At 52.1% G+C, this 23,563-nt stretch overlaps 1 pseudogene; it reads left to right on the top strand.

The window, feature by feature from the left end:
- The first annotated feature begins 18,120 nt into the window (after positions 1-18,120).
- On the top strand, positions 18,121-20,441 carry LOC141161468 (uncharacterized; annotated as a pseudogene).
- The last annotated feature ends 3,122 nt before the right edge of the window (positions 20,442-23,563 follow it).

Below are 23,563 nucleotides of genomic sequence, written 5' to 3'. Positions count from 1 at the left end.
GGCTCCTGACCAGAGAAACCTCCCACTTGCTCTCAGACGTAATATTTCTATTACTGTGCTAACCAGACCCCTGGGGTGCCACATTCCCCCCTAGTAAAATTTAGTACTCCGGGACTAAACATATTTTTAAAGAAACATAAATGCAGGGTTAAACAATAATACAACATAAATACAAGAAGCTTTAGTCTTTAGAGGTCACGGCGTGTCCGTAACCGGGTGTCCATATCACGCAAGGTGAAGTTTTAAGCGAGGTAGGGGACCTGTCCAAAGAAAGCCCCTTGCATTGGCCTTGGGTGTGGCTGCAAGGCTGAAGCTAGCTACTTTGGGGCACAAGGGGGCCACGCCAGACAGGTTTTCTTTTCTGCGGCCGTCTTCGCAAGAGGCACAATGTGCAACTACCTACAAGATTGTTCTGGTTATCCAGCGTCCATAACCTGTTAGTCCATAAAAATCTGCAGGGTAACTGAGAAACATAATTAATAACAGGCAACAAACATAAACCATAAACATTTCTCAATAAACAGGTAAATTTACAGTGCATTACTTTATATTCTCCAGCGAGCGTGCATCTGACCTTTAGTGACTCTAGTGGACCTACGGAGCTCACTAACTGGTCCTGCACTACAGGGTGTAGGAGGTGTTATGGGTAAGCTGGGCAGCTGTCTGCGCACTCTCTGGCTCACTAGGGGCACGGCAGGCTCACTACTAGCAGAGGGTTGATCCTCCTGCGCTGCTGGTGTGGACTCTTCTGCCTCCTGGGCCGGCTGCTCTTCCAGCTCTACCTGGTCTTCTGTAGGCACTTGAGGGGCTGGCTGGAGAAAGGTGAGGACGGGCACCACGATAGCGTTGTTTACTTGTGTCCAGGACCGGGGAAAGTCTCCGAGTACGGTGCTGATCATTTCCTCCTTTTCTTCTACGGGTTGAGGGTCTTCCTGATCTTCATCCATGCTTTGCAACTTCTCGGGGCACTTTTTCAGGTGGTCTCTGGAGACAGTGGCTGTGGTCTCTCCTCCATCCTTGCTGATGACGTACACCTTTGGATTATTGTGGCTTGAGGGCAGTACGGTGTACAGGTCCTTTACCCACTGGTCGTCCAACTTATGGAGCCGCCTTTTTCTTTTCAAGACCTGCTCTCCAGGTACCAGGGGAACAGCGGGAGCATGTTGGTTATAAGTCCTCTCCTGCCTTTCTCTTGATTGACAGAGACTTCGCTCGACGCTCTCCTGTACTTTCCGGTACTGCTGCTGCCGTTCTGTATCCCAGTCTGCCTCTGGCGAGGTGTCCTCGGGTGTCAGGACTCCCATATCCAGGTCAACAGGCAGCTTACCAGGTCTTGCTCGCATTAGGTAAGCCGGGGTACAGTTGGTGGAACCTACCGGGATGTGGTTATACAGGTCCACCAGATTGGGCAGTTTCTCAGGCCACAGACTGCGTTCTTCCAGGGGCAATGTTTTTAGCAGATCTTGTCAGGGTAAGAAAGAATATATATTTTTCCACTTTTATACTTTTATACTTTTATACGCTTTGCTTATGTACTAACCACCATTTTGTGTCTTATAACAATAAGCTTTCCTTGCTACGTGTTACTTAGATCGAAACTTATGCTAAGATGGCGCCAGTATTAGCTAAGCACCTGTTTCAGAGAAATGAAACCAAAACATCAACTGACTGTTGTCTGCCCAGAGACTGAGTTAAGGAGTCGTGGACCAATCAGGAGTGTCTGGATACTAGACATTTATGGCTTACCCCGCCCCGAACACTCTCTTTCCCCTCCCCATTACGTAGTGTATTTAAGTTTGTGCATGCGGAAATAAAGACGGAACATTGCTGAGATCGTGGCTTGCCAGTAGCCTTCTGAGCATGCTCTGAGTTTGAACCAGCTTGTTGTCTGACTCATTCTTTGAATGGTTGACCCATGCTCATAGCCTTAATTTGGAGTGACTGGAGGACGAGTGGAATGTCGCTACGACCCCGACAAATGGCGCCCAATGTGGGGCGTGGCTAGCGGTACGCCGCCCTCCCGGACCCATATTGCTGACTTCCCTGGTGGTGACCGCGGCGGCTGAATTTGAGGCCTGATCAACCTCCATCGAACACGGTAAGTCGAGATATATTTTATATGTCTCACTTGCCTGTGTGTCAGCCGCAGCGGTTCCTGTGGGGTTGTCGGGTTGGATCTGGGTGGGTGACCGGTCAAGTGGTGAGACCTCAGGCGTCCCGTGCCACGTCCCGTACCAGCAACTGTGAGACCGAGTGACGTCGCATGCCTGCGCGTTCTCGTGTGCACACCACCTCCTCCTCCCCCGGTCACTGTACTTTTCTTAGATAGTTGCCTCCCGTGACTGATAGTCGATTCCAAGCCATCCTTGAATTGAAGTGTAAGGAAGAAAGAATCTGTGACGAATTGAGGAGTGCTCTTCGTCTACCACAGAGACTGCTGTAAAGTCAAGGTTAGGAAAGGAGATAGATTGAGGTGTCTCTCTATCTCATCAGTGTATTGAGGTGTGCTCTACACTGACGGTTAGGAAAGGAGATAGATTGAGGTGTCTCTCTATCTCATCAGTGTATTGAGGTGTGCTCTACACTGACGGGTGGTGACCTGTAATCAGGGTGCCGTGGTGAGTGGCACTGTAAAGTCGCCATTCAAGGTTAGGAAAGGAGATAGATTGAGGTGTCTCTCTATCTCACCAGTGTATTGAGGAGTGCTCTACACTGACCGGTGGCGACCTGTCGGCTGCACCAGTGATCTGAGTCGCGACAGATCATTGCATTCTATAAGAAAATGTTGTGTATGTTCAAATCTGAAAGACCTGGCAAGATGCCGGATGGTGCAGTGGGAGTCATCCAATTAGTAGAGTCACGGGAAAGCAAGGAGGCTGTTAAGAATGTTAGGAATTTGTATAAAATGATAAGTTTACCCAGTACGGGCAGACTTCAGCCTTCAGTGTAGAAGGAATGCGTAACAAAAAAAAAAAAGGGAAGTTGAGTGATGAAGGATTCCTGCACCAGAAGTAGATGGTGCATGAAAGCTGCAGAATGTGATTTGTTATGTGACCCTAAATTGGCCGTAACCCCGTTGATGCCTGTCACTACACCGAGCCCTCAGCCACCACCCTATAATGGCGCCGACGCCAAATCATCGGAAGGATGGACGTGTCGTATGTGTGGAGAGCAGAACCCGCCCTGGGAGGAGTTCTGCTGTGTCTGTGGGGCGGGCTGCCCATGGCACGATGCCCAGCCTGCCTCCAAGAACAATCCCACTCCCACTCCAACTCCTCCCTCCAACGGCCATCTTACTACACCTTTTACTTGTTGTGGGAGGCCCGGAAAGCCCCAATCCGGCCTATATCCACTACTAGATCCGTCCGGTGCTTATTACCAGCCACCAGCACGGGTGGAAAAGCCCGCAGTCCCAGAGCACCCATCTGAAACTAATGTGATACCCTCTGCTCCAGTCCACGATGCTGAGGCGCTCCCTCTGTTCCCCATGGGGGTCGCCCATAACTCTGGGGATATCCTCCTCAACTCCCCAGAATTTCAGGCCAGACTGCTCTCCCTCCGCCAACATACTGTTACTCAAGACGATACGGAGCCAGATGAGGGATGGGCTCAAGATACTCCAGCGCCCCCCCCCTTTACCCCATACGTCTCCTGTGGCATCCTCCACCCCACATTCATTACCCATACTCCGGCCCTTGCTCCAAGCAACTGCTGAAAGAGCACCACCCCCCAGCCCTTCAGAAGTCTGGGACCCCTGCCGCTCCCGGAATCTAGTAGACCCATCAGGACGCCCTGTCACTCTATCAATAGGCTATGGTGACATCCTTACACATCGGGTGGGGGCCATAGTCAACCCTGCAAACATCCGTATGAGCCATGCTGGAGGATTGGCTCGTAAAATTGCCCTTGCTGCTGGTTCTACTCTGGCTGCAGAATGCCAGACTCACTTAGCCGAAAACGGAGAGCTTTCAAAAGGGCATGTATTCCACAAAAGCAGGATCCCTTAGTACATATGAATCCGGCCTAGAATACATGAAACAGTTAAAAGCCTGGGCTCAGAATCGCTTGTCAGATCAAGCTGGGTCTGTACAAGATGTTCAACAAGACCCTGATGAATCTGTGGAAAGATATGTTGCAAGACTCAGCATGCATTTTGAGGATCTCTGATACAGTCCTCACGTCAAGACGCAGGCCGCCCTGTTGGTTCAGGCCCTAGTAGATGGCCTACAAGACGCCCTCAGAGATGAGGTTCTGAGGGTACGCCCCGAGATCCGTTCTTCTTCTTTTAACGACGCGGTGGACATTGTCAAAGCTTTCCAAAAAGCCATGCTAAAAATGGAAAAGGATACTAAGCCAAAGAAGAAAGCCGCTCCTGCCATGGTATATCAAGCTCAAGAAAGCTACCCACCCCCTGGCAACCAACATGGAATCAAGTGGGTAATGGTTAAAGGCACAGGTGATGATACTCCTCCCACATATAGAAAATAAGACAGAAGAAATGACAAGGGGCCACCTAGAGACAAGAGACAATCTCGTGATTCTGAAGGACGCATACTGTGTTGGGAATGTGGTAGCCCTAATCACCTTCTCAGAGACTGTCCAACCCTGCCACTTTGCTTCCACCTTCTAGGGGGGAAGACGAACAGGGTGAAGGTCCATTGGTGGAACCTCATGATTGTATAAAAATTTTGCAGGAAGAGACTTCTGCTCCAGAGAATATGGTGGCACATCCGCTCTCACACCCTGCCTTGCACCTATGGACTGATGGATCCCGTTTCACAGACCCTCAAGGGAAGTTCCACACGGGATATGCTGTCACAACAGACCTAACAGTCCTCAAGGCTGAAGCTCTACCACCATACTTGTCTGCACAAGAAGCTGAACTTGTAGCTCTCACAGAAGCCTGCCACCTGGCAGCTGGAACAACGGCAAACATATGTACCGATTCTAGGTATGGACATGGAATTTGCAATGATTTTGGACTCTTGTGGAAGTCTAGAGGATTCATCACAGCTGCAGGTACACCAGTGAAACATGCCTCATGGATTAAGGCCCTAATGAAGGCCCTGAAACTACCCATTCAGGTTGCTGTTATCAAGGTCAAGGCTCATGGAAGACTAGATTCCAGGGAAACCAGGGGCAACCACCTAGCTGACAAAGCAGCCAAGACTGCAACAGTGGAGAATGTGTCATCAAAGTGGCAGGAAAAGGAAGAAGAGATGGGGGAGACCCTGCAAACCGTAGCTGTGGCGCTCACTAGAGCAAGAGCCAAAGAACAGCCGGCGGAAGACCATGCAAGTCCAGCGGAGACACGAGTGGAATCCAGGGGGCTCAGGATGCCTGAAGAAAAATTGTGTGAAGAACAAAGGAAGACCCCCACTGAAGAAGTCAAGCAATGGAAAGCGGCGGGAGCCGTGCTGGCAGGTCGTAAAGATTTAAAGGTCGACTCAGCTCTTTATCAAGTGGACGGAAAACCTTGCTTGCCCAGGCGCATGTACTTAGCCGTGGCAGCATGGGCTCACGGGCCTACACACAGAGGAAAAAATCAAGCCTTGGCATGTATCAAGAAACTGTACTTTGCACCCGGAATCTCTTCCACTGTGACTGCATACTCAAAATCTTGCTCTGTCTGCGCTACCTGCAACCCAACGTGTACGACACGGGTCCCTCTCCAACACCTGGCTAAACCAGACTACCCTTGGCAGAGAATACAAGTCGACCATATCCAAATGCCTAAAGCAGGAAAATATGAGTACGTTTTGGTAGCCGTGGATATGTTCTCAGCCTGGCCCGAGGCCTACCCGGTTGTCAACATGACTGCTAAAGTCACAGCCAAGAAACTGATCACTGAAATTGCCTGCAGATTTGGAGTTCCCCAAGTCATAGAATCGGATCAAGGACCAGCTTTCACAGCAAATATCTACAAAGAACTTTGGAACATGTTGGGAACAGATTTGGGCCTCCACACTCCATACCATCCTGCCAGTTCAGGCAAAGTGGAAAGGATGAATTCCACACTCAAGACCCATCTCTTGAAAATGACCCAAGATCATCCCCTCCCCTGGCCCGACCTACTCCCTATAGTATTGTATCATATCAGACACACCCCACAAGCTAAACATGGGCTAACTCCCTATGAAATTTTGTTTGGGACCCCACCTAAAATAGGAGAAATTAGGCCCCAAGAGTTGTCTGAAACACATGATAGAGTAGTAAAATTTGTGATTGCTCTGTCTAAAGAATTGACTAACACCCGCTCTACAGTATCTGCTTCTCTCCCAGAATCCACAGGTGATGCGGTACATGATTTCACCCCAGGCGACCTGGTGTACGTAAAGAAGTTTGTCCGGAAAGACTGTCTCCAACCCAGATTTGAGGGCCCCTACACTGTGATCCTGACTACTCCTACAGCTCTGAAGCTTGAGGGCAAGAGCACCTGGATTCACGCCTTCCACTGCAAGAGAGACAGAACGAGCCTATAAAAGATGACTATCTTCTTCTATATCCTTTCCATATGCTTACTGTCTGTCCCAGGGTGGACAGCTACCACATTTTGGGTAGATACTCACGCAAAAATCCAGACGTATCGATATGATTACTGTGACATAGTGGATTGCGCAGGAATGACATGGTATGCTGCATAGTCCCCTCATACAGGAAAGCTATAAACAATGCTGTTCCAACCTCCGGGACCTTTTTGAATCAAGAAACCACATCTCTGTTACATGATGATACCAGTAAGTAAGATATGGAGAAATACACTCCTTTAAATAAGCCTGACCAGACCCCCCATGACAGAGTCCAATTGAGAGATTTAGTTTAGGGTCAGTTGGGAGAACTCCATGTGTCACCCAGGATAGGGCTCAATTGTCTGGGGGCGTCCCATAAGGGGGCAGCTTCTAAGATGATTGGGTGAAGAAATCCACCTCCCCTCTCCCCCACACATGGACAGTCTTAAAGGCCACGAAGCAAGGGACAGCTTAGTGTTTAGGGGGGTATGTCAGGGTAAGAAAGAATATATATTTTTCCACTTTTATACTTTTATACGCTTTGCTTATGTACTAACCACCATTTTGTGTCTTATAACAATAAGCTTTCCTTGCTACGTGTTACTTAGATCGAAACTTATGCTAAGATGGCGCCAGTATCAGCCAAGCACCTGTTTCAGAGAAATGAAACCAAAACATCAACTGACTGTTGTCTGCCCAGAGACTGAGTTAAGGAGTCGTGGACCAATCAGGAGTGGCTGGATACTAGACATTTATGGCTTACCCCGCCCCGAACACTCTCTTTCCCCTCCCCATTACGTAGTGTATTTAAGTTTGTGCATGCGGAAATAAAGACGGAACATTGCTGAGATCGTGGCTTGCCAGTAGCCTTCTGAGCATGCTCTGAGTTTGAACCAGCTTGTTGTCTGACTCATTCTTTGAATGGTTGACCCATGCTCATAGCCTTAATTTGGAGTGACTGGAGGACGAGTGGAATGTCGCTACGACCCCGACAATCTATCACCACCTGGTTCATCTCGCAGAGTCCATTGGTTTAGGGGTGATAGGGCGTTCTTCTTATCTTCTTGCAGCCATACAGGTTGCAGAACTCCTGGAAGACCTCCGCTTCGAAGGCTGGTCCTTGGTCCGTCAGCACTTGGTCCAGGTACCCGTGTGGGCGGCAGAAGTGCAGCTGGAAGGCTCTGGCTGCTGTCTGAGCCGTCAGGTCTTTGACAGGGACCACCACCAGGAACCGGGAGTAGTGATCCACGATGGTTAGGGCGTAGACATACCCGCTTCTGCTTTGAGCCAGTTTAACATGGTCCAGAGCGACCAGTTCCAGCGGTTGCCTGGTGAGGATGGGCTGCAGGGGAGTCCTCTGGCTGGCACGGTCCCTCCTTCTTAGATTGCACGGGCCACAGTCTCTACACCATCTCTCAATGGCTCCTCTCATGCCTATCCAGTAGAACCGTTCACGCAGCAGGAACTCCAGCTTCTTCCATCCGAAGTGCCCTGCCCCATTGTGGTAGGCCTCCAGCACCATAGCTGCGTCCCGTCTCGGTACCACAACCTGCCAGATCAGTTCATGTGTCCGGGAATTGACCATCCTGCGGCACAACTTCTCCTTGTAGAGAAACAGTCTGCTTTTTTCCGTCCACAGTTGCTTGATCTCTTCCGGAGCGTCTGGGTCCAGGCGGGGGTCAGCCTGGGTCAGCATCTCCTTCACCAGACGGACTGCGGGGTCACTGTCTTGCGTCTCCGCCCAGTTGTAGTGGGGTAAGGGGTTGAACGTAGCGGATCGCTGGCCCCTTACACGGTGGGAATACTGGGTAATCCCATGACGGTGGAACGCAGGGAGTTTGACCTCTTCCAGTTCTTCTGGATCTTCCCCTTCGTCCGGTAGGTTTGGCATCCTGGACGGGGCGTCCGCGTTGGTATTGGAGTGTCCTGCCCGGTATTTGATTGTGAACTCATAATTGGACAGGCGGGCCATCCATCTCTGTTCCAGGGCACCAAGTCTTGCAGTGTCCAGGTGTGTCAACGGGTTGTTGTCCCTGTACATGGTGAACCTGGAAGAGGCAAGGTAATGCTTAAAACGTTCGGTTACCACCCACACCACTGCCAGGAACTCTAGCTTGAACGAGCAGTAATTCTCAGGGTTTCTTTCCGTGGGTCGCAGTTTTCGGCTGGCGTAAGCAATTACCCGTTCTCTCCCCTGCTGGATCTGGGACAGTACGGCTCCTAGCCCGATGTTGCTTGTGTCCGTGTGGAGGATAAAGGGCTGGCTGTAATCAGGGTACGCCAGGATTTCATCCCCCGTGAGGGCCATCTTCAGCTGGCGGAATGACTCCTCTTCCAGCTTTTCCCATCTGAAGGGTGGCTTCTGGTTTTTGGCCTTCCTGGACTGGCCTATCAGGAGGTCCTGCATAGGAGCTGCTTTCTTGGTAAAACCGGGAATGAATCTTCGGTAGTAGCCTACCAACCCGAGGAACTGCCGCACTTCCTTTATGCTGGATGGTCTTGGCCAGTCCTTAATCACGGTGATCTTGTCAGGGTCGGGGGCTACTCCGTCAGCACTCACCACGTGTCCCAGGTACTGTACCTTTGGCTTCAGTAGATGACACTTTGAGGGTTTTACCTTTAGGCCATAGTTTGCCAGGGCTTCAAACACTTCTGCCAGGTGTTCCAGATGGTCCTCATAGGTCTTGGAATAGACGATGACGTCGTCCAGGTATAGTAGGACCGTCTCGAAGTTCCGGTGTCCCAGACAGCATTCCATCATCCGTTGGAAGGTTCCTGGTGCGTTGCAGAGCCCGAACGGCATACAGTTAAATTCGCTGAGTCCCATCGGGGTGGTGAATGCGGTCTTCTCCCGGTCCGCCTCTGCTACAGGAACCTGCCAGTACCCGCTAGTGAGATCCAAAGTAGAGAAGAAGTTAGCAGATTTTAATGCAGCTAAGGACTCTTCTATCCTTGGTAACGGGTACGCATCTTTGTGTGTGATACGGTTGACCTTCCTGTAGTCTACACACATTCTCATGGTGTTGTCTTTCTTTTTCACTAGGACTAGTGGAGCTGCCCAGGGGCTACAGCTGTCCCTGATTACCCCAGCCTCCTTCATGTCTTTTAGCATCCCCTTGGCGTGTTGATAGTGTGCAGGGGGTACGGGTCGGTATCTTTCCTTTATGGGCGGATGGTCTCCCGTGGGGATGTGATGTTCTACCCCCTTTACTCGCCCAAAGTCTAGCGGGTGTTTGCTAAACACTCTCTCGTACTCTTGAACCACCCGATAGACTCCCTGTTTTTGGTGTGAGGGAATGGAGTCAGTACCCAAATGCAGTTGCTGACACCAGTCCTCCATTGGTTTCTTAGAGCCGTTACCTTCCTCTGGTTGAGATGGAGGCAAGGGTTCCACGGCCTGTACAGAGTTCTGGTTGATGGTGAACAATTTGGCTAGCGTGGCATACCGGGGCAGGTATACTTCTCTCTCCCCGATATTTATGATGCGGATGGGCACCCTCCCATGGCGTACATCGACTACCCCCCGTGCTGTCAAAATGGTGGGCCTACTGTCTGAGTAGACGGGTTCTACCATTGCTTGGTAGTCTCTACCTCTTAGACCAATAGCTGCCCGGCACCAAATCATCATCTCACTTTTCAGGGGCATGGCAATAGGGAACGGATCACACATTCTCACGCTACCAATCTCACCACCAGATAGTTCCACCTGTTGCCGTTTCATCAGTGCCCGGATCTCTTTTTGGAGGACACGCTGCTGGCAGGAACTGGCGTTCTTGGCAACCTGTTGCAAAATAAGAATCACCTCTGCAAGACAGTTTTCGATTACGTTAGTACCTAGGGTTATTTTTGGGTGACTCTCGCGACGGTCAATGTCCACAATGATCAGTCCTTGTGCCGGCAGTTCAACCTTACCGACCTTGATGGTCACCTCTTTAAATCATATCTGGGGCACGGGCTGACCATTTCTGGCTATAATGCTCAGGCCGTCATCTGGGTAGCGGGTTATGTCCGAGTCATTCCAGTACCGCTTGAAGAGCACGTACGGTATGGTAGTCACCTGCGACCCAGTGTCTAGTAGGGCACTCATAGGAATGCCATCCAGTACCACAGGCAAGACCGGACGTCCCCCTACGTATTTATCACGCCAGCTCGATGGGCCTGATGATCTTATGCCTGGGGGTTGGCCCTCTACCCCAGGTTGTGCCCGTTTAAATGACAGTACCTTGCCATATGTCCGGGTTGATTGCGGCAGATGGGTTGTCCGTCCTCGTTGTATCGGTCGCTGGGTCTTCCTCTGGCCGGTGGGGTCCTCCTCAGTCGGCGCCACGGGACGTCCTCCGGTCCGGATGCCAGCTGGATCTTTCCTGGAGAAGAGACCTGTACAGACTGCACAGTTCTGGTTAGCGCGGCAACGCTCTTAGTCAGCTCTTGGACCTGATGGTGCAGGTCTGTAGCCGGGTTATTGTTCAAAGCCTGCGCATCAGCTCCCACGGGCCCTGCAGACAAGGGCGCCTCGTCCTGATGATAAGTGATAGCAGGGTGCCTGTGGATCACAGCGCCACCTGGTGCCGGTTCTCGGAGCACCCGGATGGCTCTGTCCTTGAACTGTGCAAAGTCCAGGTCAGGGTCCTGTAAGGCCATTGCCCGCAACTGGGTTCGGTGGGCATTGCACAGTAGACCCTCAATAAATTGTTCGGTCAACAGCTTGTCTTCATTCCCCACGTTGTCAGGGTCTGCCTGCTTAATGGCTCTCAGGGCCTCTTGTAGGTTTAGAGCATAGTCTCTTATACTTTCGTGTGCCCGCTGTTTGCACCCGTAAAATCTGAGCTTTATTTCGGCTGAGGTTCGGGTATCAAATGTGTCTTTCAGCCGGGCTAGTATTTCTCTGACAGTCCTCTTCTTCCTAGGTGGCCAGGACTTTACCTCCCTTTGGGCTGCCCCGATTAACTGGGCCACCAGGATGCTCACTTTTTGCTCTTCCGTGAGGGGGTATACCTGGAAGAGGCTATCCAGTCTTTCCCTAAAGTCACTTAGGGTATGTGACTCCCCTGAATACTGGGGTAGCCAGGTTGCCCCCGGGATATAGGGCATGGTGAATGGCATGACCGCAGCAGCGGTTGCGCTGGCGGCAGCTATGGCGGTGGAGCTTCCCTCTGTATCCGACATCCTCCTTCCCCCCTAGTGGACCGTGGCCTACCTTGCGATGATCCTCTTCCGTAGGCCGCCTCTCCGCAGTCAATCGTCGGGGTTGAGGACCTTTCGTCGCGCTCCTGTGACATCAGCGTCGCTCCCTCTCCCTTCCAGGACCTTGCGCAGCGTCAGCGCGTGGGGCGGAGCTTCAGATCTCGCGCGCTTTCGGCGTCCACGCCCCTCTTCTTCCCGCGCGGCGTCCCGAAGATGGCGTCCGATGGCGAGAAGCGGCTGCGGATGGCGGGAAGACGGCAGAAGATGGCGGGAAACGACCCAAGATGGCGTCTGATGGTGGGAAACGACTCCGGACGGCGGGAAACTTCTCTCAGGTAAGTGCAAAAGTCTTTTTTTTTCTTTTCAGGCACGCAATACCCGTTGGGGCGAGTTGGTTTGAATCCTGCCGACTACGCCAAAGTTGACACGCCCCCTGGGCCTGTGTTGTGCAGGGAATACCCGGAGCCGGATCGCTGGGGGTTGTAGTCTCCGTGGCGCTGACCCGGTCCGCGTCCAGGGTGGTCAATTCAGTGGCAGTCTTATTAGTGAGATAATAGTCCGACTACGCCACCCGTGGATTGCAGTCAGTGGGGACCGCCGCTGCAAGGCAGACCGCTGAGGCCGGTGTTATGTGTGCAGCTAAGAATGGGATGACTCCCCACGGGAGAAGTATAGCCTCAGGGCAGTTAGTGTGGATGATGGGAGTGATGGTGCACGAGCGCAGCAGGAATAACTCAGAGTCTGTGCAGTGCAGTTCAGGGTCTTTACTGATGTTATAAAGCAGACCCTCCCGGGAGTACTGGCTAGCAGTAGAGGCCTGGTCAGTCTGAGACCTAGCAGGATCTCCCCTGTCCAGGTGGAGTTGTAGGCCTCCCTGTCTATCTACACTCTTTCCTGGCTACCTTGCTGTGTGCGGGTAGAAGTAGCCCACGTCCCTGAGTATACCGTGTGGTGCTCACCCGTACGGCCGGTGACTTGGGGCCTTCTGTTAGCCTCCGCTTCACGATGGCGGTGCTGGTCCCTTGCTTGTGACCGTGCCTCCGGGCTTCTCTGGCCAGAGGACATGGAATCCCCTGCCGGTTGGATTCTGCTGCTGGACCAGGATGTCCCCACAGCCTCGGACTCCGTGTCCGGTCTTAATGTCTTCAGCCAGGGCGAGCTATCTAGCTTCCAGCCCCTGGCACTCGCTCCTGCTCCTACAGACCTCCTTGCTGACACTTTCCCTGTGTCTGGAACTGTCTCCAGGCTCTGACTCTCCTAATCCCGCCCCAGACCCAGTTTATAAGGGCAGATTCCTCCCCTCCCAGGTCTGGGCGGGAGGTGTTGCATGCTTAGGGCTCCTGACCAGAGAAACCTCCCACTTGCTCTCAGACGTAATATTTCTATTACTGTGGTAACCAGACCCCTGGGGTGCCACAGTACACCATACATGGCTGTGCTGTATTGATTTCCCGAGCGCTCGTAAAACAAATCTTATTAATTTGGAGTTCGGAAGGCATAGAGGAGAGCGTATTTCGCTCACATAAATGTAGGGTGTAAAAGAAAAAAAAAATCACCTCATCGCTCACTTGTCAGCGTCTTGGGTGGTCGGGAACATATAATAATTTGTGTTGATCGAGCACTAAAATGCTCGGGTGCTGGAAGCTCGACCCGAGCAACGAGCCCAATGTTAGTGTATGGGAGACTCGAGCATTTTTGCGGCGGCACCCCCGGCAGTCTTTTAAAAGCCTAACAAGTCCCCAAAACGATAGTGACAGTGCTCAAATAACATGGAGACAGCATGGGGATCGCCCCAGGAAGCATTTCTGACCCCCAGGTCACAGCTGTCAACAACGTGGTCAGAGGTATTAAGCCACTTTTAAGAGCTCACAATAAAACGTTCAAAAACAAAACTGAAACTGCTTTCCTGTGAAATATAATAATAATCTTTATTTTTATATAGCGCTAACATATTCCACAGCGCTTTACATACATTATCGTCGCTGTCCCCATCGGGGCTCACAATCTAGATTCCCTATCAGCATGTCTTAGGAGTGTGGGAGGAAACCAGAGAACCCGGAGGAAACCCACACAAACACGGGGAGAACATACAAACTCCTTGCAGATTTCGTCCTTGGTGGGATTTGAACCGAGGACCCCAGAAATATGTTAAGGAACTTCCTTTCCACAGTAAAGACTTGTGTATAAGGTAAAATAAATAACCAAAAACAAAAATACTCCTCCACACCTTGGGCTATGTTCACAAGTAGCATTTTTTATGCGTTTTTGCACTTTTGTATTGCTTTCAACTGTGACAAATGCATTCACCGGGAAATGTCATTTTAACATTTTACAACCTTATCTGGCCATGTGCTGTGTGACACATGCATACAGTGCTGAAAAGACATGGGAACAGCATGGGGAAGACCCCTGGAAGCATCTCTGACTCCCAGGTCACTGCCTAAAAGTGTGTCCATCAGAAGTCATCCTTGCCGCATCAGAAGATGCAGACTTGCAACTATCCCCATGCAAGTTCTTGTCCCAGGGCAGTGTTCAATTGTACCTCCCCCATTCCTTGCAATGCAAGCGCAAATATGCAGCCAAAACCAGACTGCAATACCATACTGCTTGCTTGCACTTGAAATTGGGCCTTTTAGGCATGTGGAGGTGGAATCTGGCCACCACGTCATGGCTGCGTTGGCGGCCTGGAATCCATACTCAGTCCCCAGCCGCCCGGCAGCCGGGTGTCCACACTCAGTCCCCAGCCGCCAGGGGGCGGCCGGGTGTCCATACTCGGTCCCCAGCCGCCCCGCGGCCTGGTGTCCACACACGGTCCCCAGCCGCCTGGGGGCAGCCGGGTGTCCATAAACGGTCCCCAGCCGCCCCTATTTCCCCTGTCAACTTCCCCCCACACACTTTTCTTAGCCCGACCTGCTTTAGGGCAGCATTGGACGAGACCACCAGAGAACCAGACTCCTCTGGTGGGCCCTGGCTTCTCCATCATGGCTGCGTTGGTGGCCTGGAATCCATACTCAGTCCCCAGCCGCCCGGCGGCCGGGTGTCCACACTCGGTCCCCAGCCACCAGTGGGCGGCCGGGTGTCCATACTCAGTCCCCAGCCGCCCCGCGGCCGGGTGTCCACACACGATCCCCAGCCGCCTGGGGGCAGCAGGGTGTCCATAAGCAGTCCCCAGCCTCCCCTATTTCTCCTTGGAACATCCCCCACACACTTTTCTTAGCCCGGCCTGCTTTAGGGCAGCATTGGACGAGCCCACCAGAGATCCAGACTCCTCCGGTGGGCCCTGGCTTCTCCATCAGGGGAGTTGAGAGTTCCAAGGTGAGGACCATGATGATGATGATACAAGTTAGCATCTGCTTTGTTTTCTTGGAATGCAAGTGCATGTATGTAGTAGCGGCTAGGCCTGAGGTGGTCAGCGTTTTGGCGCATATCCTACCTCCTCCGAGGATTGCTGGATATTTTCCTGCTACTATCCCAGTTCTATGACTCCCGTTAAAACAAAGCTTCAAGTGATAAATGATGGATGAGGTAGTGGCAAAGGAGAAAGAGCAGGAGGAACAGGGACCATTCACATCAATATCAGGCCAGTCAACCACACATGTCTTGTAGGATATGTTTCTGTAACAAAAGGAGCGGTTCGGCTACACAGTTATAGGGCATACAGTGAGTGCAAAGCCTACCAAAAATTTTGAGGCACTCCAATGCCCCTTGGAAATGACATGGAGGTCATAGTGCCTTAACTAAACCGTTTTTTCCATTTATAGCAACTGGGTCTCCTGTACACTGTTGGCCTGAGCAGTGAATGGAAGGCTCTCCAAAGATTATGAGGAACTGCAATGCCCCATGAAACAGACGTGGATTACAGCGTACTAAAAACCTTCTACCCATTATTGGGGAGTGGGTCTCCCTTAGTTTTTGCCTTTGCATTGAAAAGCAAAAGCTGACTAAAATTAGGAGGAAATGCAATGCCCGTTGGAAGAGTCGTGGAGGTTAGAGGTAATTAAAAACAACATTTCAATGCCCCTTGGAAGAGCTGTAGAGTTCAGAGAGGCTTAAGAAGACGCTTTTAATGCCCCTTTGAAGAGACGTGGCGGTCACAGTAGCTTAACAAGATGGTTTTAATGCCCCTCGGAAAAGACGTGGAGGTTGCAGTAGCTTAACAAGACGGTTTGAATGCCCCTTGGAAGAGATGTGGAGGTCACAGTAGCTTAACAAGATGGTTTTAATGCCCCTTGGAAGAGACGTGGAGGTAACAGTAGCTTAACAAGACGGTTTTAATGCCCCTCGGAAAAGTGGTGGAGGTCGTAGTAGCTTAACAAGACGGTTTTAATGCCCCTCGGAAAAGTGGTGGAGGTCGCAGTAGCTTAACAAGACGGTTTTAATGCCCCTCGGAAAAGACGTGAAGGTCCCAGTAGCTTAACAAGACGGTTTTAATGCCCCTTGGAACAGACGTGGAAGTCACAGTAGCTTAACAAGATGCTTTTAATGCCCCTTACAAGAGCCATACAGTTCAGCATCTTAAAAATATTATTCCCATTATCGGGGGAGTGTGTCTCCCATAGTATTTGCTTACGCCTTCCAAGCAAAAGCTTCCCAAAATTGAGACGGAGCAACTTGCAATGCCCCTTACAAGAGCCATGCAGTACAGCATAATGCAAACATTATTCCCATTATTGGGGAGTGGGTCTCCCATAGTCTTTGCTTATGCCTTCTGTCAGGAATATTATAATTATTGATATCAGGAAAATGTCCTTCCACCTGAGTGACACAGATGTTCACCCCCCTCCCTTATTCTCCTTCTGCCAGCACAAATCCCCAATTAACGCACTACTGATAAATAGTTATTCACACACGGCCAGGGAAGAAGTGTGAAAACTTCGTTAGGGAACCAAGCCTCTTGTCTCTGAGAGAGCAGGGGGTAATTATTACTATGCGGGCTTGCGCTAATTTACATGTAACTGTTGAAGACCAGTTCCCCAGCTTCAAAGGGGAATTTGCAGACATGATGACTGCGATATTAGATATGAAATAATATGAGTTCTATAGGTCCGACAATAACGGGACCCATATGTGGAGTAACCAAATCAGCCCCGGAATATGCAGGTATTTTTCCACGGCCGTAGCCAACATTGGGGGGCCGTAGTGCAAGAAACCCGGAATAGCAGACTGCAGTGATGTGATGCATAATATCAAAAGAAAGATAAAATCATGAGGAAAAATATGGCGTAGTTTGCGAACTTCTGCGATTAACGAGCGATGAGTTATCGCAGAAATCAGCGGTTCTAATAAAAATGTACAGGCTGGAGACCGGCCCACATGATGTCACCACCAGGGGCGTGTGGCCAGATCTCCCTTAGTAATTAAAGAGTCTATGGGGAAGACAGAAGTACTCATTGCTGGGGGGAATACGAATTATACGCAAAGGGTCCTGTTCAATAACAGCAATCTGGAGAACCCTCCCTCCCACTATATTGAATCGTCTCCGCGATCGTGTAGTGTAAGTAATTCTCACTCTTTATCCTTTTATGTAACGGTTTATGTATTTTAATGTTCCCTGTGTAACACCCTTGTATATAATTTTCCTAAACACTGCCTCCCTTTTGGATTAAATATAAAATTTAATAGTTCTGTTTCTTTTGTTCTGTAATCGTTCTCCTCCCCGAAGCCATAAACGCTACCGAGTTGGTTCCTGTCCCGATACAAGTCCATTAACACCGGGCTTGTATCAAACGAGAAACTGGTGGCAGCATACCATCTGGGGGATTTGAGGAAGGCTGGCAGTGATGGTCAGAGGTGTGGATATATATTACTGGTGCAGCCAGGGGAATATATATATACCGCCCTCACTGCAGAGGGCCTCAAATACCCAGTGGGCTACAGGACAGCCTCTCCGGCGACCACTCGCTCTAGGTGCAGTACCTTGACTGACCTGAGAGGCAAGGGGGCGGCAGAGAGTTGTGCCTGTATTGTGGCGTCACGGATTGGTGACGTGTAAGAGACAACACACCACCGTGTTTTCCCCCCGCTGGTAGCAGCTTCCTGCCACTACTTACTCTAGGGGCAGTACCTTGACTGAGCTGAGAGGTAAGGGGGCGCCAGAGAGCTGCACCCACCGGCCGGCATATTCCTGACAAATTGGTGGCAGCGGTGGGATATTACAGAACATCAGTGGCTGGATTGAGCAATCATTCCTGTCACTGAAAACTTGCACGGTTCTTGCGAGAATTCTGTGCAGAGTTTTAAGAAATCAGACTCAGTGTTTTAATATTTTTTATTTGGGACATTACTATACGTGTAGCAGTTGCATCCCCTCCCTTCTCTTGTTTTTCTATCCTATCTTTTATTTGGCAAACAATGGCTACACGTGGAGAGCCCTGGTATCAACAGCTGATGAAGCCCACTCTCATCGCCCTCTGTGAGCTGTGGCAGATTGACCCCACGGGCAAAAACAAGGCCCAAATGATTGCTGAACTGTTACAAGGTGCTGCAGAGCCCGTCCGACAGCAGAGCCCTGATGATGGGGCGGCCAGCCAAGGCCCGGATGGCGCTGCTGCAGGGGTCCCACCTGTGATTGCCAGCCATACCCGCAACCAGGGTAGTGTGGACCCCCACCTGCAGATGGCCTTGGAGCAGCTCGCCGCAGATGATCGTGATGGATGACTGCAGCTGATCCTGAAATTTCAGGAGCGAGCAGAGCAACAAGCCCAAGCTGACCGAGAGGCTGCTGAGCGACAAGCCCAAGCTGACCGAGAGGAGCGCCAGGCCCAAGCGGAGCGAGAGGCCGAGAGAGCTGAGCGCCAGGCACAAGCTGACCGAGAGGCTGCTGAGCGCCATGCCCAAGCTGACCGACAACTCCAGCTGGAGCTAGCCCGGATTCAGAAGGAGTCGCCCTCTACGCAGACCCGTGAGTCCAGCGGTGCCAGCTGCTTTAAAACCCGTCCTGAGCACTTCCCTGTGATGGAAAAGGATGGGGACTTGGACACATTTCTGCGAGGCTTTGAAAAAGCCTGCAGGCAGTATCAGCTGCCCATGGACCAGTGGGCCAAATATTTAACTCCAGGGCTCCGAGGAAAAGCCCTGGAGGTGTTTGCTTCCCTCCCTCGAGAACAAGATGGAGACTATGAGGCCGTCAAGCAGGCCCTGATAAAAAAGTACCAGCTGACTCCGGAGGTTTACCGGAAAAAGTTCAGAGCCCTCCAACGTGGACCACATGACACCTACAGCGATGTGGTAGACGGGCTCCGAACCAACTTTGAGCAGTGGATCCAAGGACTGTCAGTCACCACCTTCGAGGACCTGAAGGATCTGATGGTGAAGGACCAGTTTCTTCATCTTTGCCCAGTGGAGGTGAGACAGTTTGTGCTTGACCGGGAGCCGAGGGAAGCCGCCAAAGCAGCCCAGATCGCGGATACCTATGAGGCCAACCGCACACCAGAGGTGCGGAAGTCAGCCGCTGCCAGCTGGAAAGGGGGTAAGCCTACAACCACCCCCAATGTTCCAGCCAGCCGGCCCTCAGCGGGTCCTGCCCCATCTTTTATCACCCGGCCCGCATCTGAGTCCCGTAAGTGCTATACCTGTGACAAGACTTGTCACATCAGCCTCACTTGCCCGCAGAGGCAGAAGAAGAACCCCACACCTAAGGCCCCAGGGTCTGCTGCAGCAGTTCTTTTTGTGGGTGGGGTGGTTGGGGGGGTCTGTTACAATTTGCAATCAGTCACCGTGGGTGATAAAGTCACTATGGGACTCAAGGATACCGGAGCCGAACGGACCCTCATCCACCCTGAGTTGGTGTCCCCTGAAGATCTTATCCCTGGGAAAACCCTGACTGTCACCGGGATTGGGGGTGTTCACCGTCCTTTGCCCATGGCCCGGGTTTTCCTAGACTGGGGTGCGGGGAGGGGATTGCGGGAAGTGGGGGTGTCAGAGAACCTCCCGACCAATGTTTTATTGGGGACTGATCTGGGGCGGTTGATTGCCCAATATGTTCCTGACAACCCTCCCAGATCTGATATGTCATATAATGCCACTGTCGATGTCTGTGATGAGAATGCCAGTGATATGAACGCTAATATGATGTATAATGATGATATGCATTGTGGTAACGGAGTGCTCAGCCACGTCGCCTCGCGGGGTGACGTTGCTGAGGACCCCCAAGACGGAGCCAGCACGAGTGCTGAGGGCGATGGGAGCAGGCCCGGGGACCTTGAAGCCGGTGGTCCCGTGCCGCCGACCAGTGTCACGACGGACTGTGACTTGGCCGTTGGCAGCTGCCCCATGACCAACATGGCTCCTGAGGCATTGGGGGATGGTGGGGAGTTGGTGCCTCCAGCCTGTCAGGCTGATGGTAAGGGTTTGTTGTCCTCCGGGAAGACGGCCTACATAGCCGCTGTCACCCGGAGTATGAGTACCCAGAACTCACGCCATGCGCTGCCTTCTGGGCCCTCATCCCATGGTGGGACAACAGAACTCGCTGTGGACCCAGAGCCGGTCCCAGATGGTTCCAGTGAGTTTGGGGCCTTGACGTCGCTTCTGGCCACCTCCAGCCAGGAGTTCCAGGCGGCTCTGCGCACAGATGTCAGCCTAGAGGCGTTAAGGGACCTCGCAGAGAAGCCCATCTCCGAAACCGATAAGGAGAGGGTATTCTGGGATAAGGGGAGGTTGTACCGAGAAACGGTCCCCTGTAACCCCCAACAGGAGTGGATGAGGGAGAGACGGCTGGTCTTGCCCTATCAGTTTAGGGAGGAGTTGTAGCGGGTTGCCCATGAGATTCCTCTGGCCGGACACTTGGGGGTCCGCAAAACAAAGGCCCGGCTGTCGCACCACTTCTAATGGCCCCAAATGGGGACAGACATTGCCAACTACTGCCGCTCCTGTATCACGTGCCAAAGAGTGGGGAAGTCGGGGCGTGCCCCCAAGGCTCCCCTGATCCCTTTGCCCGTGATAGAGGAGCCCTTCCAGAGGATTGCTGTGGACATCATTGGCCCGCTGGCCATCCCCAGCAGCTCTGGAAAGCAGTTCATCCTTACTGTGGTAGATTATGCTACTCGGTACCCAGAGGCAGTAGCTCTGTCCTCCATTCGAGCCGATAAGGTGGCGGATGCCCTGCTGGCCATTTTTTCACGGGTAGGATTTCCCAGGGAGATGCCCACCGACCAGGGGACTCAGTTCATGTCTCGCCTAATGGAAGCTCTCTGTAAGAAAATGCAGGTGCAGCACCTGGTATCAAGTTCGTATCACCCACAGACCAATGGTTTGTGTGAACGATTCAATGGTACCCTTAAGCAGATGCTTAAGATGCTGGTCGAGTCACATGGGCGCGACTGGGAGCAGTACCTCCCACACCTGCTCTTTGCTTACAGAGAGGTACCACAGGCCTCAACAGGGTTCTCCCCCTTCGAGCTCCTGTATGGCCGACGAGTCCGGGGGCCCCTTGGTCTGGTGAGAGAATCCTGGGAAGGGGAACTGAACACCCCCGAAGTGTCCGTCATAGAGTATGTCATGCGGCTCTGTGACAAAATGCAGGCCATGACGCGGCTGGTGCATGAGAACATGGTGCAGGCCCAGGCCAGCCAGAAGCTGTGGTACGATCGGAACGCCCGGGAGCGGGTGTACGAAGTGGGTCAGAAGGTGTGGGTCCTAGTCCCAATGACCCAGAACAAGCTTCAGGCGGCCTGGGAAGGCCCATACCCCATATGCCAGCGCCTCAATGACGTGAACTACGTGGTCACCATTGACCATGTCAGGAAGAGGCAGAAGGTCTTCCACGTCAACATGATGAAAGCTCATCATGACAGGGAGGCCTGTGCCCTTCCTGTATGTAGCATCCCTGAAGAAGGCGAGACAGAAGTCCTGATGGACTTACTGGCCGCCGCCTGGGACGGAGGGTCTATTGAGGACGCGGAATTCAATCCGCAGCTATCCATGGACCAGAAGTCCCAGCTGCGAGAGGTGTTCCGGCCCTACTTGACCCTCTTCACTGGTGTCCCTGGGAGGACGCAGCTCACTGTCCACCAGGTGGACACAGGGAGTCACCCCCCAGTCCGTCAATCAGCTTACCGGGTCTCTCTAGAGGTGCAGAAGGACATGAAGGTGGAGATAGATGAGATGTTGGATCTAGGGGTGATCCAAAGGTCGAAAAGTGCGTGGGCCTCACCTGTAGTCGTGGTCCCAAAAAAGGACCAGACCACCCGGTTCTGCGTGGACTACAGGAGGCTAAATGCCATCACAGCTCCCGATGCGTACCCGATGCCACGCATCGATGAGCTGCTGGATCGCTTAGCCGGGGCAAGGTACTTGACCATCATGGACCTGAGTCGAGGATACTGGCAGATTCCTCTGACTCAGGAGGCCCAGGAGAGGTCCGCCTTCATTACACCGTTCGGGCTGTATGAATCCCTCATCATGCCTTTTGGCATGAGGAATGCACCTGCCACTTTCCAACGATTAGTCAACCAGCTGTTTGAGGGACTGGAGGGGTTCGCGGTTGCGTGCCTGGATGACATTGCCGTCTTCTGTCCCACCTGGGAGGAATACCTGGCGCACCTGGAGCAGGTGCTCAGGCGGGTCCAGGGAGCTGGATTGACTATCAAGCCTGCAAAGTGTCAGGTAGGCATGACGGAGGTGCAGTACCTCGGACACAGAGTGGGTGGCGGAACTCTGAAGCCAGAGCCCGGGAAGGTTGATGCCATCACCTCCTGGCCCTTCCCCAAAACTAAGAAGCAGGTGATGTCCTTCTTGGGTACGGCAGGGTACTATAGGAAGTTTGTTCCCAACTATAGTGCCCTTGCTAAGCCTCTGACGGACCTCACGAAAAAGAAGCTGCCGCAGACCGACGACTGGACAGCTGACTGTGAGCGGTCCTTCATGGCGCTGAAAGCTGCCCTGGCCAGTTCCCCAGTACTGCAGGCCCCGGACTTCACCCGGCGGTTTGTAGTCCAAACGGACGCCAGTGCGTTTGGCCTGGGCGCTGTGCTCAGCCAGGTAAATGGGCAGGGGGAAGAGCATCCGGTGATGTTTCTCAGCCACAAGCTCTTACCCCGGGAAGTGGCTTACGCCACTGTGGAGAACGAGTGCCTCGCTATAGTGTGGGCCCTGCGGAAGCTGCAGCCCTATCTGTACGGGCGCAACTTCACCATAGTGACTGGCCACAACCCCCTCAGCTGGCTGCATCGGGTGTCCGGTGACAATGGTAAACTACTGCGGTGGAGCCTGGCTCTCCAGCAGTACGATTTTACCATTCAGCACAAGAAGGGTAGTGAACATGGCAACGCCGACGGGCTGTCCCGACAAGGAGAGACCGAGGAGGTAGTCTCAAGGGGCGATCTGTAAATCACCCCTTATGCCACCTCAAAGAGGGGGAGATGTCAGGAATATTATAAAATATTGATATCAGGAAAATGTCCTTCCACCTGAGTGACACAGATGTTCACCCCCCTCCCTTATTCTCCTTCTGCCAGCACAAATCCCCAATTAACGCACGACTGATAAATAGTTATTCACACACGGCCAGGGAAGAAGTGTGAAAACTTCGTTAGGGAACCAAGCCTCTTGTCTCTGACAGAGCAGGGGGTAATTACTATGAGGGCTTGCGCTAATTTACATGTAACTGTTGAAGACCAGTTCCCCAGCTTCAAAGGGGAATTTGCAGACATGATGACTGCGATATTAGATATGAAATAATATGAGTTCTATAGGTCCGACAATAACGGGACCCATATGTGGAGTAACCAAATCAGCCCCGGAATATGCAGGTATTTTTCCATGGCCGTAACCAACATCGGGGGGCCGTAGTGCAAGAACCACGGAATAGCAGACTGCAGCTATGTGATGCGTAATATCAAAAGAAAGATAAAATCATGAGGAAAAATATGGCG

The sequence above is a fragment of the Phyllobates terribilis genome, unplaced genomic scaffold (genome assembly GCF_046119375.1).
Source record: "Phyllobates terribilis strain yellow unplaced genomic scaffold, ASM4611937v1 Scaffold_9__5_contigs__length_417890890, whole genome shotgun sequence".
NCBI classification, from domain to species: domain Eukaryota; kingdom Metazoa; phylum Chordata; class Amphibia; order Anura; family Dendrobatidae; genus Phyllobates; species Phyllobates terribilis.
The sequence above is the reverse complement of the archived record's forward strand: the minus strand, read 5'-3'. Positions and strand labels throughout refer to the sequence as shown.